This window comes from Pleurodeles waltl, chromosome 1_2, assembly GCF_031143425.1.
Source record: "Pleurodeles waltl isolate 20211129_DDA chromosome 1_2, aPleWal1.hap1.20221129, whole genome shotgun sequence".
Classification (NCBI taxonomy): domain Eukaryota; kingdom Metazoa; phylum Chordata; class Amphibia; order Caudata; family Salamandridae; genus Pleurodeles; species Pleurodeles waltl.
Window position 1 is genome coordinate 213,058,762 of NC_090437.1, and position 14,782 is coordinate 213,073,543.

General features: G+C 42.7%; 1 protein-coding gene across 3 annotated transcripts in view; it reads right to left on the minus strand.

The window, feature by feature from the left end:
• The window catches only part of LOC138299526 (phospholipid-transporting ATPase ABCA1-like), a 2,649,159-nt gene that overhangs the window by 200,111 nt on the left and 2,434,266 nt on the right, over positions 1 to 14,782 (minus strand). The gene's annotated exons all lie outside the window — the stretch shown is intronic.

The window sequence follows — 14,782 nt, forward strand, 5'->3', positions numbered from 1 at the left end:
TCACGGGACCCTAAATCATGCAGGGCCAGACTGGCACTATTGGACACTGGGCGTTTTCACAGTGGGCTGTCAGAGTGGGGGTTTTCACTGCTTGTGCTAGCCAGTTTTGTTGCTTGGAGCAGTCTGGATATGTTTCCTGTCTACAGCATTTCAGTGCTTTAAAAATAATGCATAGAACTTATATTAAATTGTGCTTTAAAACCATTTAATTTTGCATTTGCATGGATTTTGTCTCCTAGAGAGCTGCCACATACAGTGCCGACCTTCAGGCTTTGGGGTTGGGGGGGCTGCTGTTGTTTGGCTCAGGGAATCCAGTACATATATGATAAAGGCATTTTTAAAATTCAAAACAGTGTATTTCTTTATAATGTGCACTTTGACACACATTTCATCTTAGAATATTGAATTATACTATTGCGTCGAGTTTCAATTGCTAGTGACAGATTCTAATCATTTACTTAGAAATGTTCATGTCTCACCACCACTGGCCCAATGACAATGCTATTAGTGAACAAAGAGACAAGTCAACTGACTTTTTCACCCTATAATTTGCCTAAGGTGTTACTATAGATGTTATGTTATATTGATTTGTATAGCGCACTAACCACCAAAGAGGGTATCCAGGTGCTTAGGCAAGTGTGTAGGTGTGAAGTGCCCAAGGTGCTTATACGAAGAGCCAGGTCTTAATCTTTTTGCAGATCTCAAGAAGTGAGGAGTAGGCTCTGATGTGTTAAGGGACGTTGTTCATTGTTTGGGGTCTATGTAGGACAATAAGAAACCTCCATTTTTACTTTTGTGATGTGGGAAATATGTGTGAGTAAGAGTGAGGCAGAACGTGCCACACTGCAGGCCATAGCACAACATGTGGCTCACTCCACTGCCTCCCTGGCTTCCTGCATTATACAGCCAGATGCAATAAACACTTACCTTCAGCCTGGGGAGTCTTGCAAGGGGCAGCAGAGGATAATTTTTCGCCTTGCTTAATGGGTGAGCTGGAGGCATTTGTCTCTTTGGGGGCCCTATTCTTGCACTCTGGACTTTCTTCTTCCCTGAATTCCTGGGAAAGGGTTTTTACTTAACTAATCCATGATGGAGGCTCTTTCATGTATTCCTGCCAGCATTTCCCAAGCCATCATGGTGGCCTTGCTTCATCCTCTCTGTCACTTCCTGTTTTTGGTATATAAGAAGCAGAACTGTCTTTCTCCTTGTATTGCAACACTCCACACTCCTGCTGGTGCCCTCACTCCTGTTGGTGTATCTTTACTCCTGGTGGTGTATATTCACTTCTGCTGGCCTCTCCTCACTCCTACTGGTGTCTCCTTGCTCCTGTTGTTGATTCTTGCTCCTGTTGCTTCACTTCTGAACCCTTCTATTCTCCTGGTTATTGCAATTCCACTATCCCAATCACTGCCTTCCGAGCCTTGTTGCAGTCCTTGTCTTCTACCATCAGACCATTTCTCATCATCCTCTTGGGAGTCTCCAATCATCTTCAGAGGTTTTTTCCCTTTTGGGGTTTTCCTCTTGGGTGCTCCTTCTGGAAGGCACTACCTGCTTACATGTTTCATTGTTGTGGCATCATAGTTACCAGAAGGGTTCTCCCCTATCTTTGGCAGACAAGGACAATCAAAACCTGGACTTGCGGATTTTCCCTTGGCTCCAAGGCTGCAAATAGAAGCCTTCCACAGAAGAACTGACAGAGGATAGGTGTCTGAGGGGGAGTTACAATTTAATCTTTTGCTTTTGCGCAGCACACATCCTAAACTGATGTATTACAAGGTGCTGTCATGCAAAGATGAAGGAAAAGAAGGAACTATGAAGAAAATAATTGCCTTGGAACACACTATTTGGTCAAGTAGAAGACAGGATTGAAGCAAGGTTTCCTGGTTTCACATTGTGCAATTCATCCACATGGCTATCTCATTTTCTGTCACATTTTATTTCAAAGCCTAATGCTTTTTGTTTAATTCTTTCAGGTGCTATACCAGTGCACTGTGTTAGATATATCCAGGCTATGAATGTTTCGTAAGGATTGATAATACTAGTGTTTGGGAATGGGGATGTTTTAATGCATAAGCCAATATGAAAACCAAAGCAGCCACCCTTGGTCAGTGCTTTGAGACAATTTGCTCCACATAGCTACAAATCTTTACTCATCACCTATTATTGAATTAATTCTTCCATCCACATTCAGCTATTCATTCATTGTTCCATGCAGCTCTGTATCCAGGCTGGTTCCATAAGTCCATTCAATGACTGGATGACGTTCTATAATGGATAATGTGCTTTAAAACACTCCATAGGTGCATTTTTTTTTTAGACATTTCTTAGAGAGAGAGAGACCCAAATCCCACCTTACAGTGGTGACACTCGCTATCTGCACTCGCTCACTACATGCAGTGCGGGGGCTGGCCTGACAAAATTTGCTCTGGCATCTTTGGCTTCCCAGCCCCGCCGTGACCCCAAGAATGGTATTCAAATAACGGCTAATAGAATCTCTGTAAATAAGCTCTGAAACAGAAAATAACTTCAAATCCATTGAAATGGTTCCACGAAGAAAAGAAAACAAACATACCTAAAGCTTACTGAAGCTCGTTTGGCACAATAAATTAGTTTGACTGGGACGAGTGTGCATTATTTTTATTAACATATGGACTGCATACAACTGAGCTTTAAATATATGACAGTATGACATAAAAAACATGTTTAAAAAGAAATGGCTGAAATTGAAAGGTCAAACAGCAGGCACAGATTGCCATACCAATACCTTGCAGAAGCAAAGCCTGCTGACCCCATAGCACATTACTGAATCATGAGTAGACAGTTATGACAACGTGAGAGGTAAGGCGGGATTGGATGCGCCGGACATTGGGTGTTTCTCTGGGAGGCTCAAAGTCCACTTTGTTACTGGAAGGCCAGTTTTATAGCAGTACAGCAGTTTTAAACTCACTGCAGAGTTCCTTGTATAGCCAACGGTTCTCAGACAGCAATAAAACTGCCAAGATAATTCTGGTGATTAAGGTACCTGATGGATGTTTTGCCTGGTGGCAGTTTTGACTTATATAAAGTAGCGTAGAGGATAATATGTCTACTGCAATGATGGCTATGCAGATCACATAACAGTATTTTATGTGCCATTCTCTTTGGAATACTACTTTTGTCACAGAGATCCTTCTGCTACTGTGCAGTTCATTAGTTACAATCATAATCTAGCAGAGTGAGCTATAAACTGCCATCAAAGACCTGCATGCAAACTGTATGGTACAGACTAGAAAGTTAAGTTTTTCCCATTCTTTGATGCTCCCAATTTTGCTAAAAAAAGGGCTTGTTTGGGTAGAAATAAAATGTTATTAGTAAAGTCAACCCTAACCACTGTGCTACATTCTGAATCCTGAGCTTTTGCTTCCCCAGACTAAGCACTTGTAAAAAATGCCTGCCAGTATCAATGATATGTGAATTCCACACATTGTAGCCCCTATTGTCTTATGTAACATTTTCTATACACTGATTACATATGTATGATTAATTGTCCCTGTACGTGTGTGCAATGTAAAGTCCTCCAACAATGTACATACTTTGCTAAGAGAGGAACTATAAAACAAATGAAATGCATGCTAAAGAGGGGCTATGGTGATAAGAGAGGCACTGTTAGAAGATGATGGTGAGGGAATCATGGAAGAGTGCCAATAAATATTGCATTATCCTGGTGAACTGTAAGATCATAATTTACTATTCTTTACAAACAAATACAATTGAATATATAATGAACAAGCATTTGCAATGCAATAGGTCTCGCATTTGTGAGAGTTAGCGGTATTGGCGTTGTACATGAAAATTTCTTTTATTTATGTGTTTTGGTTCAGAGTGTAGTGGATGTATGCCAGGTGCCACAGCAACTCTCCCAGACCTGCAGCAGAGAGTACCCAACAAGGCCACCATCTTGGGAGTGTTTTTGGCTCATGCCTACAGACTGGCTGTGATACCCTGGAGATGCAACCCTTTCTAGTGTGTATACCTAAGCTTTTAAAGCACCGAACAAGCTGGAAAGAGGCACCTTTGTGGCATTTAACCTAGAGAATGAGGGGGTCAAAAGAAAAGGCAGCCATATATTTCTGTGTGTTAAACTTTTAAATGAATTTTTCCTTTACATTGGCAATATCAGCCAGCTTTTAAAAACATTGACTGTATACGAAGAGAAGAACAGAAGGCTTAACATGCAAATGAATTATAGCAATTTTTTGGAGAATGGCACCTGCTTCTGGGCAAATCACCTAATCTCCCCTTGCTACCTAAAACAAATGTGTTCTTGTGTAATATAACCAGTGCTCATGTAAGGCGCTGTAATACCTTTGTATCAAGTTTGCACTACCTGAACTCTATTTGAAGAGGCCCAATTTACAACCAAAGGCTAGATGTTTTTTGCTATCAAGCTTGAGGCCGTGAGTGCTTGGGTCTGGAGTCACAAATCCTTTTCCACCATTTTGGAGACAACACCTTTCACCATCTTCTTGCCTAGAACAAACGTTTGGGCTTGGTTTGTGACCCTCTGGCGGTTATCAGGAGCATGTGCTATCACCTAGTGTTAAGCTCTACTCAAGTCTGTTGGTTAATGCACCCACTGCAGAGGTCTTGACAGAACGAGAATATCACACATTACAATCTTGGCATAGCTTTTTCACTTCTTTATCTTTGCAAGGTCAATGCAAATGAATTGTAGTGATTTTGTTAAGAATAGCACCTGCTTTGCAGCCCTATGAAATGGCAGAACCTGTATTACCAAGCTCCATATAAAAAAAAGATTTATTCCCAGACTGCCCCAGCATGCACCAGACAGAGAACCCATGGGGAGAGTATGTGCTGTAAGGGCCAGAGCTGCCGATTTTGGAGCTGGGGAACATGCCACGAGTCTCAGCGTCAGCTCAACATCCTGTGATTCTGGACAAATCACTTAGGCCCTTATTACGACCCTGGCGGACAGCGGTATTTTGGAGAAAAGTACTGTCAACAGGCTGGCAGTACCTTTCCCAAAAATATGACATTGGCGGTATGGCTCAAGCCAAACCGCCAATGTACCACTCCATCCACCAGGGCGGTAATAGCCCCCGGGCTGGAGACTTCAGTCTCCAGCCAGGCGTCCGTCACTGTCCCACCCGCGGGATTATGACCCCACCTACTGCATGGATTTCGTGGCTTCCTTACCGCCACGAAAACGATGGTGGTAGGTACTATCAGTGACAGGGAAATCCTTCCCTGTCACTGATAGGGATCTTCCCCATCCCCTCCCCCTCCCAAGAGGCCTCCACCACCCTCCCACTCCAGACCCCCATGACATACACGCACATTCACGCACCATCATACACATGCATACACACACTCATACCCACATTTACCCACACATGCATACATCCATTCACACACACATCCACACCCACTTACATACATACAAGCACCCACCCATTCACACAGCACAAAATACACCCACACTCACAACCATGCATGCACACACGCATTCCACACACACACACAACACCCCCATCCCCTGTCGGAGCACCCAACTTACCTGTTGTCAGGGGTCCTCCGGCAGGAGACGGGACTGGGCGCTGCTCTCAGCAGCAGCGTCCGCCAGCAGAACACTGCAAGGCCGTATCATGTATCATGATATGATCTGCGGTGGTTTACTGGCGTGGCACTGCTGCTGGCAGCAGCGCCACCTTACCATCCTTCTGGCGGAATTGCACCTAAGGTCATAATATGGCAGACGGCAGGTAGCCACGGCGACAGTATTTTGGCGGCCGTCGCCATCGCGGTAGGCGGTCAATACCGCTGTTGTCATAATGAAGGCCAATATCTCCCCCTTTGCTACCAAAAATGAATGTGTTATTGTGTAATGTAACCGGTGCTCATGTAAAGCACTGTAATACCTTTGTACTGAGTTGGCACTAACTGAACTCTGTTTGAAGAGGCCCAATTTATATCCAAAGGCTAGATGTTTTTGCTATCAAGCTTGAGGTCATGAAATACTTGGGGCTGGAGTCACGACTCCTTTTCCACCATTTTGGAAACAACACCTTTCGCCATGTACTAGCCTAGTTCTAACCTATGTGCTTGATTGGTGAACCTCCGGAGGTTATCAAGAGCATGTGCTATCGCCTAGTGTTAAGCTCTACTCAAGTCAGTTGGTTAATGCACCCACTGCAGAGATCTTGACAGAATGAGAATGTCACAGATTACATTCCTGACATAGCATTTTCACCTCTTCATTTCTGCGAGGTCAATGCAAATCAGTTATAGCAATTTTTTTAAGAATGACACCTGCTTTGCAGCGCTATGAAATCGCAGAACCTGTATTACCAAGCTCTATATAAAAAATAAGATTATTCCCAGACTGCCCCAAAACGCACCAGATAAAGAATCCTAGGGGACAGGATGTGGTGTAAGGGCCAGAGATGCCTACTTTGGAGCTGGGGAACACTGTTCGAGTCTTGGGACCGGCTCAACATCCTGTGATTCTGGGCAAATCACTTAAATTCCCCTTGCTACCAAAAATGAATGTGTTCTTGTGTAGTGTAGCCAGTGCTGATGTAATGTGATGTAATACATTTGTACCAAGTTCACGCTATATAAAACTATAAAACTGCAAAACAATTAATAAATAAAGCGCTCCAATAACTTTGTGTCACTTTTGCGCAACATGAAACTGCAAAATAAAAATAAAAAAGACCCTGCAGACATCGCAACAGCAAGGTGCCCAAAACCAAGGAAGATGAAGAAACAACATACCGCCATGATCGAAGGCGCGAGGCAAAATAAAAAATAGTGTGCCACACTCAGGTACATGGATGATTGTGCAATAATCCATGTAACAGGGTCAGTCTCCAAGGTGGTAACAAAACAGCATCAAGGCGGGGCAAACAAAAGCATTTACCAATGACATCATGGGATTTTTGAACAGCAGGCCCTGGTTAAAGCAGACAGAACAGATTACATGTTGAGAAGAGCAGCGTTTGCGCACTGCTATGCTCGACCTAAAAGTGTGTTGAAGAATGCATCTTTTTTTGCCATTTTTCCCACATTTTCTTGGGGGAGAACCCCTCAAGCCCCATTGTAGTGGCCAGGATCGCTTGCTATGCACCATTGAAGGCTAGTCTGACATAATTTGCCAGGGCTGCTTTGGGTTCCCGGTCCTGCCCTGGTGAGAGCTAGATCGCTACCACGTTGCAGTCATTTACTAATTCTGCTGGTTTGATGAGTTTGACTCCCTATTAATTTTGAATGTCTCTAGCTTGGGTCCCTGTTAAGTTTTTAGAGCTATTTTATGTGATTGAAATTACATTATATCATTGCTTAGTGGTTAACTGTTGGTGAAAAATAGCAATAATCCGGCAACAATAATGAAAAGCGGGGTGTCACTTTGGGACATCATTCACCTGAAATTAAATGGAACAGCCAGAGTATTGCTGATGTATTGAAAGCGTATCCACGCCAGATTGTATCAAGTTGTGAGTAAAGATAAAGCTGCCAGAGACTGTTTTGTCATATGACTGATCCCTAGGTGGTTCAGATATTTCCCGTAAGATCCGAAATTCCGTTCTACTGATTCGCGAAAATAGTAAAGCTAGTAGGCTGCATAGAAAGTAACGCTTTCTCATTGGCCTCTCTTGTGCCAGATTCGTTTCTTTCAAGAAATAAGTAATTGAAAATTCTCTTTATAAGCTATAGCGCATCATATTCCAGTAGCCGGTCAGATATCTGCAACGACTTTTTTAATTACTGGAGAATCTGACAGATGTTTATCCTTTCAAAATACCATATTGTTATAATTTTGGGGACTTCGAAGATAGTCTGTAAACACTAAACATAAAACATTAGGGCCCTCATTCCATGTTTGCAGTATTGGAATTCCTTGTAGTGAGAAAATGTTGCACGCGGTACTGATATTTACCAGTTGCGGTATTACTGTAGTATAAAAACAATCCACTCAGAAAAAGGCTCCATTTTGACACCAGTGGATTGACTGTCGTAGTGTATTCCGTTAACATTTTTCATTTTGCCTATTAGACCGAGAGCTGGTAATGAGAATAAATTTCATAATCCACTCATGAATATAAATGTAATGTAAGATTATATTATATTACATCATGTTACATTATGTAATGTCATCTCTTTTACATACAACTCTGTTGCACCCCACGATTAGAATTTATAGATGAGGTACACTCCCTGTCAGGACTATACAGTACTTTTAGGAGGTTTCCCAATGCAACCTCTATAGCTCCACAAGGGCTTTCTTGACTGCCATGTTTTCCATGATTAGCCACAGCACGAGAGGTTTATAAATGTCTTATGAACGGCCCCTCTCTTGGCTGGGGTGTACTTTCCCCAGATAAGGTGTAGGTTAATGGATTACTCTACTGTACCCATCCCTGGGTGAAAACCGCACTGAATGGTGGATAGAATATGATGTTCCTCTGCCAATACCTCCAGTCTAGATAATAACAGTCACTCCACAGTTTTAGTGGTTGAGTCCGATAAGGAAATGGGCCGGTAGAAAGAAGGATGGTTCCCGTCTTCCTTTTAAAAAATGGGTATGATCACAGATTCTCAGCAAGAGCAAATAATAGGGGTAACAATAGCTGCTCTCAACACATTTGTTGGTATTGGAGTCCATAAAGGGATATTCTCTTTATAAACATCTATCGGGACCCCAGGGCTTCCCGGGGCTTTCCCTAAGGAACTCTTTTTATTGATGGCTATGATTTCTTTGACATCAGCAGATTGACATAGTGCTACTGTAAGTATGGGGGTCAAATGACACATCACCATTGACATCATTGCTCTCTAACTTACTACCATTGCCAATAAGAACCGTGCAAAAGTATTTCAACCAGGTATAAGCAGATATTAAGCATTCCACTTAAGGAGTTGGGTGGTCCAAAAAAAATTGATGATTTGATGTATCTCATAATCCTCTACTGTTCTTTGTAGACCCTGCGAATTCTTGGTCCTCCCAAGGTGTGCTTACGACCTTCAACTTCCTGCTTATACAATAACGGGAGAGTTTTACAACTTCAACACACCTTGGGGTTGCCTTGAGTGCAATATTTAGATACCTATGAGCTGTCCTCAGCCCCGGAAACACAGGACTGGAGAGGGTACCCACAAGCTCATCTGAGCAAGGTTGGGATCTAGGGACCGCACCTCAGCCTTATGATGGCCTACAGGAAATCTCTGGGGTATTCAAAAGTAGTGAGAGTAAAGAGTTTACAGCTACCCCAGTGCCAGCAACAGATGCATGGGCCCAAATTTGGAATTCAATGCAGACAACAGTAACCGCCCTACAGTTTCATTCTCATAAAATGGATATCCATGTGTATCTGCTAAATACATTTGCAGTGTTTGTGGCAGGAATTGATGGCAAGCTACAATAATTAAATTCACTGATAACAAGGGTACAAAAAATCAATTCAAGGACTTTACTATTTGCTCCTGTAAGGAGGTAGTGGATCGTTTGGCACAACTGGCAGCAACCATCAAAGGAATCCTGAAAGAGCTTCGCACCCCAGGCAACAAGGAGGAGGCAGAAGCACCGTTGCCCCTGGGCCTGCCTGCCACTCCCCCAGCTTAAGAGTTCTTGGAGATGAATCCATATAGCCTGCCCAGATCCCTAGCTAGAAGAATTTGTAAGAAAGAGGAAAGTGCCACTACATCAACAGCCTCAGTTAGCCAAGAAGGCACCCTGGAACACCCTACTCAACTGGCACTTCTACGGGAATCTGAAGGGAACTCCCGCCAACATTTGACAAAGAGAGAACGGAAATGCGCAAGGAGGAGTAGGAGGAACACACAGGTGGCCCCCAGAGAAAACCACAGAAGTATTAACCCGCGAAATACAGGATAACGATATGGGGACAATTCCTCCAGGCTCCTCACAAAAGACAATATCTCCCTGGAGACCTTTGACCTCCGCCCTAGCAATGGCAGGGCCACAATCAGAAGGTACTAGTGGGCCTTTCCAGGATCGGCAAGTAACCATTCTAACACAGACCCGAGAGGGCAACCAGGAAGAGACTGGGTGCCTCGTGGGCAGGCAAGTTGAGATGGCATCTAGATTAGATCGATCAGGAACCCCCATATAGCAATTAAGCCTTGTGAATAATGCAAATCAGTCCATGTTGGCCCAAGTCTCCAGCTGTTATGGATCAGGGAATATAAGTCTAGAGGTCCACAGGATATGCTCAACCGCTCAACTGTTCTCAACTGTTCTCAAACTAATAAATGCTCTCCCAGGCTTGGAACTGGTGTCTTCAGATGATATCGCCACTATAAAGTTTATACAAGTCCAGGGTTGTCAACAATCGAACCCTACTGTAGTAGTATTTGCATCACCAGATCTCCCAATGTAAATCCTGGAAAGGAAAAATACCCGAAAAGACTGGGGAATTGAGGTTATTTCCTACTCAGGGGAAGATACCCACATCTGCTATTGCAGGATCGACCTTTAAAAAAGAAGGATGAATGCCCTGGTCAGTTTGACGAGGGGCAAATGGGAAGTCCAATACCGGTGAATCTGCTAAAGAAGTAACTGAAGAAGGAATGGCAGTTCAATTAGATCTGAAAATAGAAATACAGGAAGAAGAGACCCAATCATATCCAGACAACCATTGACAAAGGGCCAGCCCCAGGATAAATGGTCTTGGCTTCCGACAGCGTTAGTTTCCAGATTATCTCCAAAAAGCTGTATGATAGCCTAACGACCACCTCATTTGCAAGGTTCATTGAGTATTTGCTCTTGTAACATAGGGGCCCTTCAGTCGAAGCTGGAAGACCCAGAGTTTATTCAATTGCTGGCTTCTTTTGATATTATAATGCTGCAGGAAACATGGCCACTAACCAATCTTCCCTTAATCGGGTATGAGGAATTTAGCAAGCCAACAGTAAAACTCAACACATTCAGAAGGGCTATAGGAGGTTTACCAACCTATATCAGCACTAGACTGATGGCTAAAATGCCAGGTCTACAGAAAGGAGATCAGGCATTACTGCTGGTTTGCCTGGACGACTGGGCAAAAAACACACTTGACCCTTTGATCTTGATTAACGTTTATGTTATTCCTAAAAAGAAAAATGATAGAAGCCAATGAACTCCTAGATCATCTGCTTCACATAAAAAAAATCATTAAATTATGCTCACTGGCTTGTCTCAGGTGATTTTAATCTTAATCTATTTAATTCACCAAGTGAGGATCATGTGCGAATAGCAGTCCCACTGCCCATTCAATTCCTGCCTCCCCAGAGAAAGAAAGATAAAATCTGTGAAAAGTTCATTAAGAGCTGCGAGTTAGCAGGTCCCTTTGCATTGAATGGGCGGCTGCTGTCGGATATTCTGCATGCTTGGACAAGAAACTCTGAAAAGGTGGTTTCATACCTAGACTATACTGTAGTAAACGCTTCTTTATTTAATTCTGTGAGTGATTTCAGAATGCAAGATCATCCAGGAGGCGACCATAAACCTCAAATAATTACAGCAAAGAGCAAAGTATATATTCGAGAAGAATCAACTCTCCTTAAGGGGGAGATCCGTTCTGAAAATGTAAAGAGACTAAAATGGAGTTCCCGTTCGTTCAAAGCACAAGCGGAGGAAGCAGTCAAGATCCTGGAAAACATGGCTAACGATCCTCTGAATGTAGTTACCATGTGGGAATCATTCTCAAAAAAACCTTATTAATCAATCTTCGGCAAAGGGTAGGTGTAGGGGTGCATACCTGGGAGATAGTAACAACATATGTATGCCATGTGCAATACAGTTGAGGGAATCAGTGGTGAATAGACTCCTGGGGCAACTGCGGAAACATCCGGAAGATGGATCAATCATAATATCTCTAAGGGAGGAAAGGAAGCTCCTAAAACAGGGCATTTGGCTCTTTAATAAATCAAAACAAGAAATGCTATGGGCAAAACTACATCATGCATCGGCATCTGTAAACTGTAGACGTTTCTGGAGATTGGTCAATAGTATTGAAAAAGGCCCCAGGGCTGCCAACAACGCAAATATTAACAAGGAGTTTTGGGTGGGATATTTGAAATCCCACTTTAAGGAATTATCCTTTGCATATGCTGGCCCAGCTCAATGGGAGAAGGGCCATGGTGGGTCTGAGGCCTAGGAATCCATCGTGTTTACCCCACTCAAACTAACGAAAATAATAGAATAATCACACACAGATTGTGCACCTGACCCCAATGGTCTACCCCAGGCCCTGTTTAAACAGTTGACAACAAGATGGGTGACCTTTTTTACTGTAATGTTTAACTATATCTTGGCAACAGGTATAATCCCGGACAATTGGAAGGGCTCGATAATCCATCCTGTTTATAAGGGAGGGAAAGCATCCCAACCATCTAACTATCACCTAATTGCCCTTTTGAATGCAGACCTCAAATACTTCTCAATAGTTCTTCTGCAGCATTTAGAATGGTGGGCCTCAGACAGTGGTATGCTCCCCATTAAACAAACAGGCTTCACTAAGAAGCAGGGCACTTTAACTAACCTCATGGCACTTAGTTTAATACTCAATAGAGCAAAGGCTACAGGGACACCTCTTTACATGTGCTTTGTGGATTTTAAAGCTGCATTTGACTGTGTTCCTCAAAACAAACTGTGGGCAAAATTACAGCAATGGGGGCTCCCAGCAAACCTATTGAATTCCATTATTATGCTCTACTCAAACACCTGGGTAAAAATCAAACTTGTGGATGGCTCCCATCTATCTAGGTCTATTAAGACCACAACTGGATTCAAGCAGGGTTGTGTTTTAACTCCACTCCTTTTCAGTCTATATATAGCAGATCTATCTCCAGTCCTAGACAATCAGCCAGCCAACTCCCCTTCATTCAATGGCGGCCAAATATCCAACCTACTTTATGCAGATGACCTGTTGCTGTTTAGCAACTCTAGAGTAGGCTTACAGAAACTTTTGGACAATTTGGGAGGATATGTGCAGGCCAATGATCTGGAAATAAACCAAGGTAAAATGAAAATAATCCCCCTTAACCGCAAACCCTCTCTCTTCCGTAAGTGGTATTTGAACAGGAGTCATATTGAGGAAGTGGCAGCATACACATATTTGGGGGTCAGGATCAACTCAAAATGTACAATTCCAGGCCACAGAGAAGTAATTAGGGAGAAGGTCCAAGCCCTAAATTGTGCTTTTGGGAATCTAGCAAAATCAATCCTTGGGAGCCCTCTTAAGGCCCAAGACCATGGGTATGAGAGCTAAATTACTACCCACACTCTCTTATGGAACGGAAATAATGAGGGGAGCAGAGGTGGCCCTGTTAGATAAGTTACTAATTAAATCATATAAACAAGTCTTTCGGCTACCTAGAGTGGCCTCTCCGGCTCAAGTTAGATTGGAATTTTCCCTAGTAAAGCAATCCCTGGATAGGTCAGCTGCTTTTTATAAAGGCTTGCTATTAATTACTTCTTGCCACTAAGGGAACGCTAGCAAATTTAGTCTGGCAGGAAATTAATCTTGAAAGGGGTAATAGTAATTTCAAGGAGCATTCAGAAAAAAGCATAGCGCAGTTGGAGCTGGGTGATCTATGGGGTAAATCATTGCCGTACCCCGCGTTTTGGAAAGCAGTAAATAAATCACCTAAAATTCTAAGCTGACTAGGAGATATGGAAGAGCTATCTAAAAGGTCATATGGATGGTTGGTTTTAAACTCATATAATCTAGTTATGGAATCACCCATTCTGTCTGCTGCCTTGCCCCTGAAATTTAAACAGAGCTTTTTAACGGCATAGATTGGGAGTTTTTCCAATCCTTGATTTCTTACCTAAATGAAAAAAGGTGGCTGAGATACAATCCCAGGATTGTAGGTTATGCCGCCAGACTAGGGAGACATTGATCCATGTGGTCTGTATACGTCCAGTTCTCCAAAACCAGAGAAGGGAACTACTGAGAAGAGAATTTAATGCTCTAGGAGTTCGGTACTGTAGGCCAGTGGTCATGTTAGCACTAGACCCAAGCAATGGAATGTTAAACATTAGGTTAGTTCAATTCTTGAGAATTTGTGCCTCCCTGGTCGCCTCTCACTGCTCCCTTTAACGAAGGAGTAGGGGCTGCCTCGATAAAAATTTACATCTGGCGCTTAAGACAAAGTGAATAGTGTATGACTTCTTGCCTAACATCCTTTTCTATGTCAAGGTTTGCGAGGGATACAGATGTCTTTAAGACTGATTTAGGCAAAGCGGGGAAATATAACCCACTAAATAACTGGCCCCAGCCCCATAGGTATGTCGAAGCATGTAAGAGAGGGCTAGGCTGTATTTTTATTAATACCATTTCGGGGCTTCGGGCTTTTATAATGATTGTGTTCTTTTATAGTGATGAATTACTGTTAATGTTGGGTTTTGTTGTTATTTGTGCATTGCACTTTAGTATTGTCAGTATAATAGCCCTGCTTGCAAAGACTAAGGGCCATATGTACGAAAGCTTTTTCCCATAGACACAAAATGGGTAAAATCCTTTGGTACATCTGGCCCCAAATGTGATGGATAGTAGGATCTCTGCCGAGGATTGTTTCCCGGGTTTTAGGTGTTTTTAATATGATGTATTTATTTCATGATTGGGTTATGAAATTTTTGTATGTCGATGTTTACTTGACACTTTTGTACTTGCACTTTATTTAGTATAAGAGTTTTGAATGTTAACCAAAGAGGGTTATGGGTGAATGGGTAAGAACACCCTTGATATTGCTAACTTGGTCTGTCTTTTCTATATGT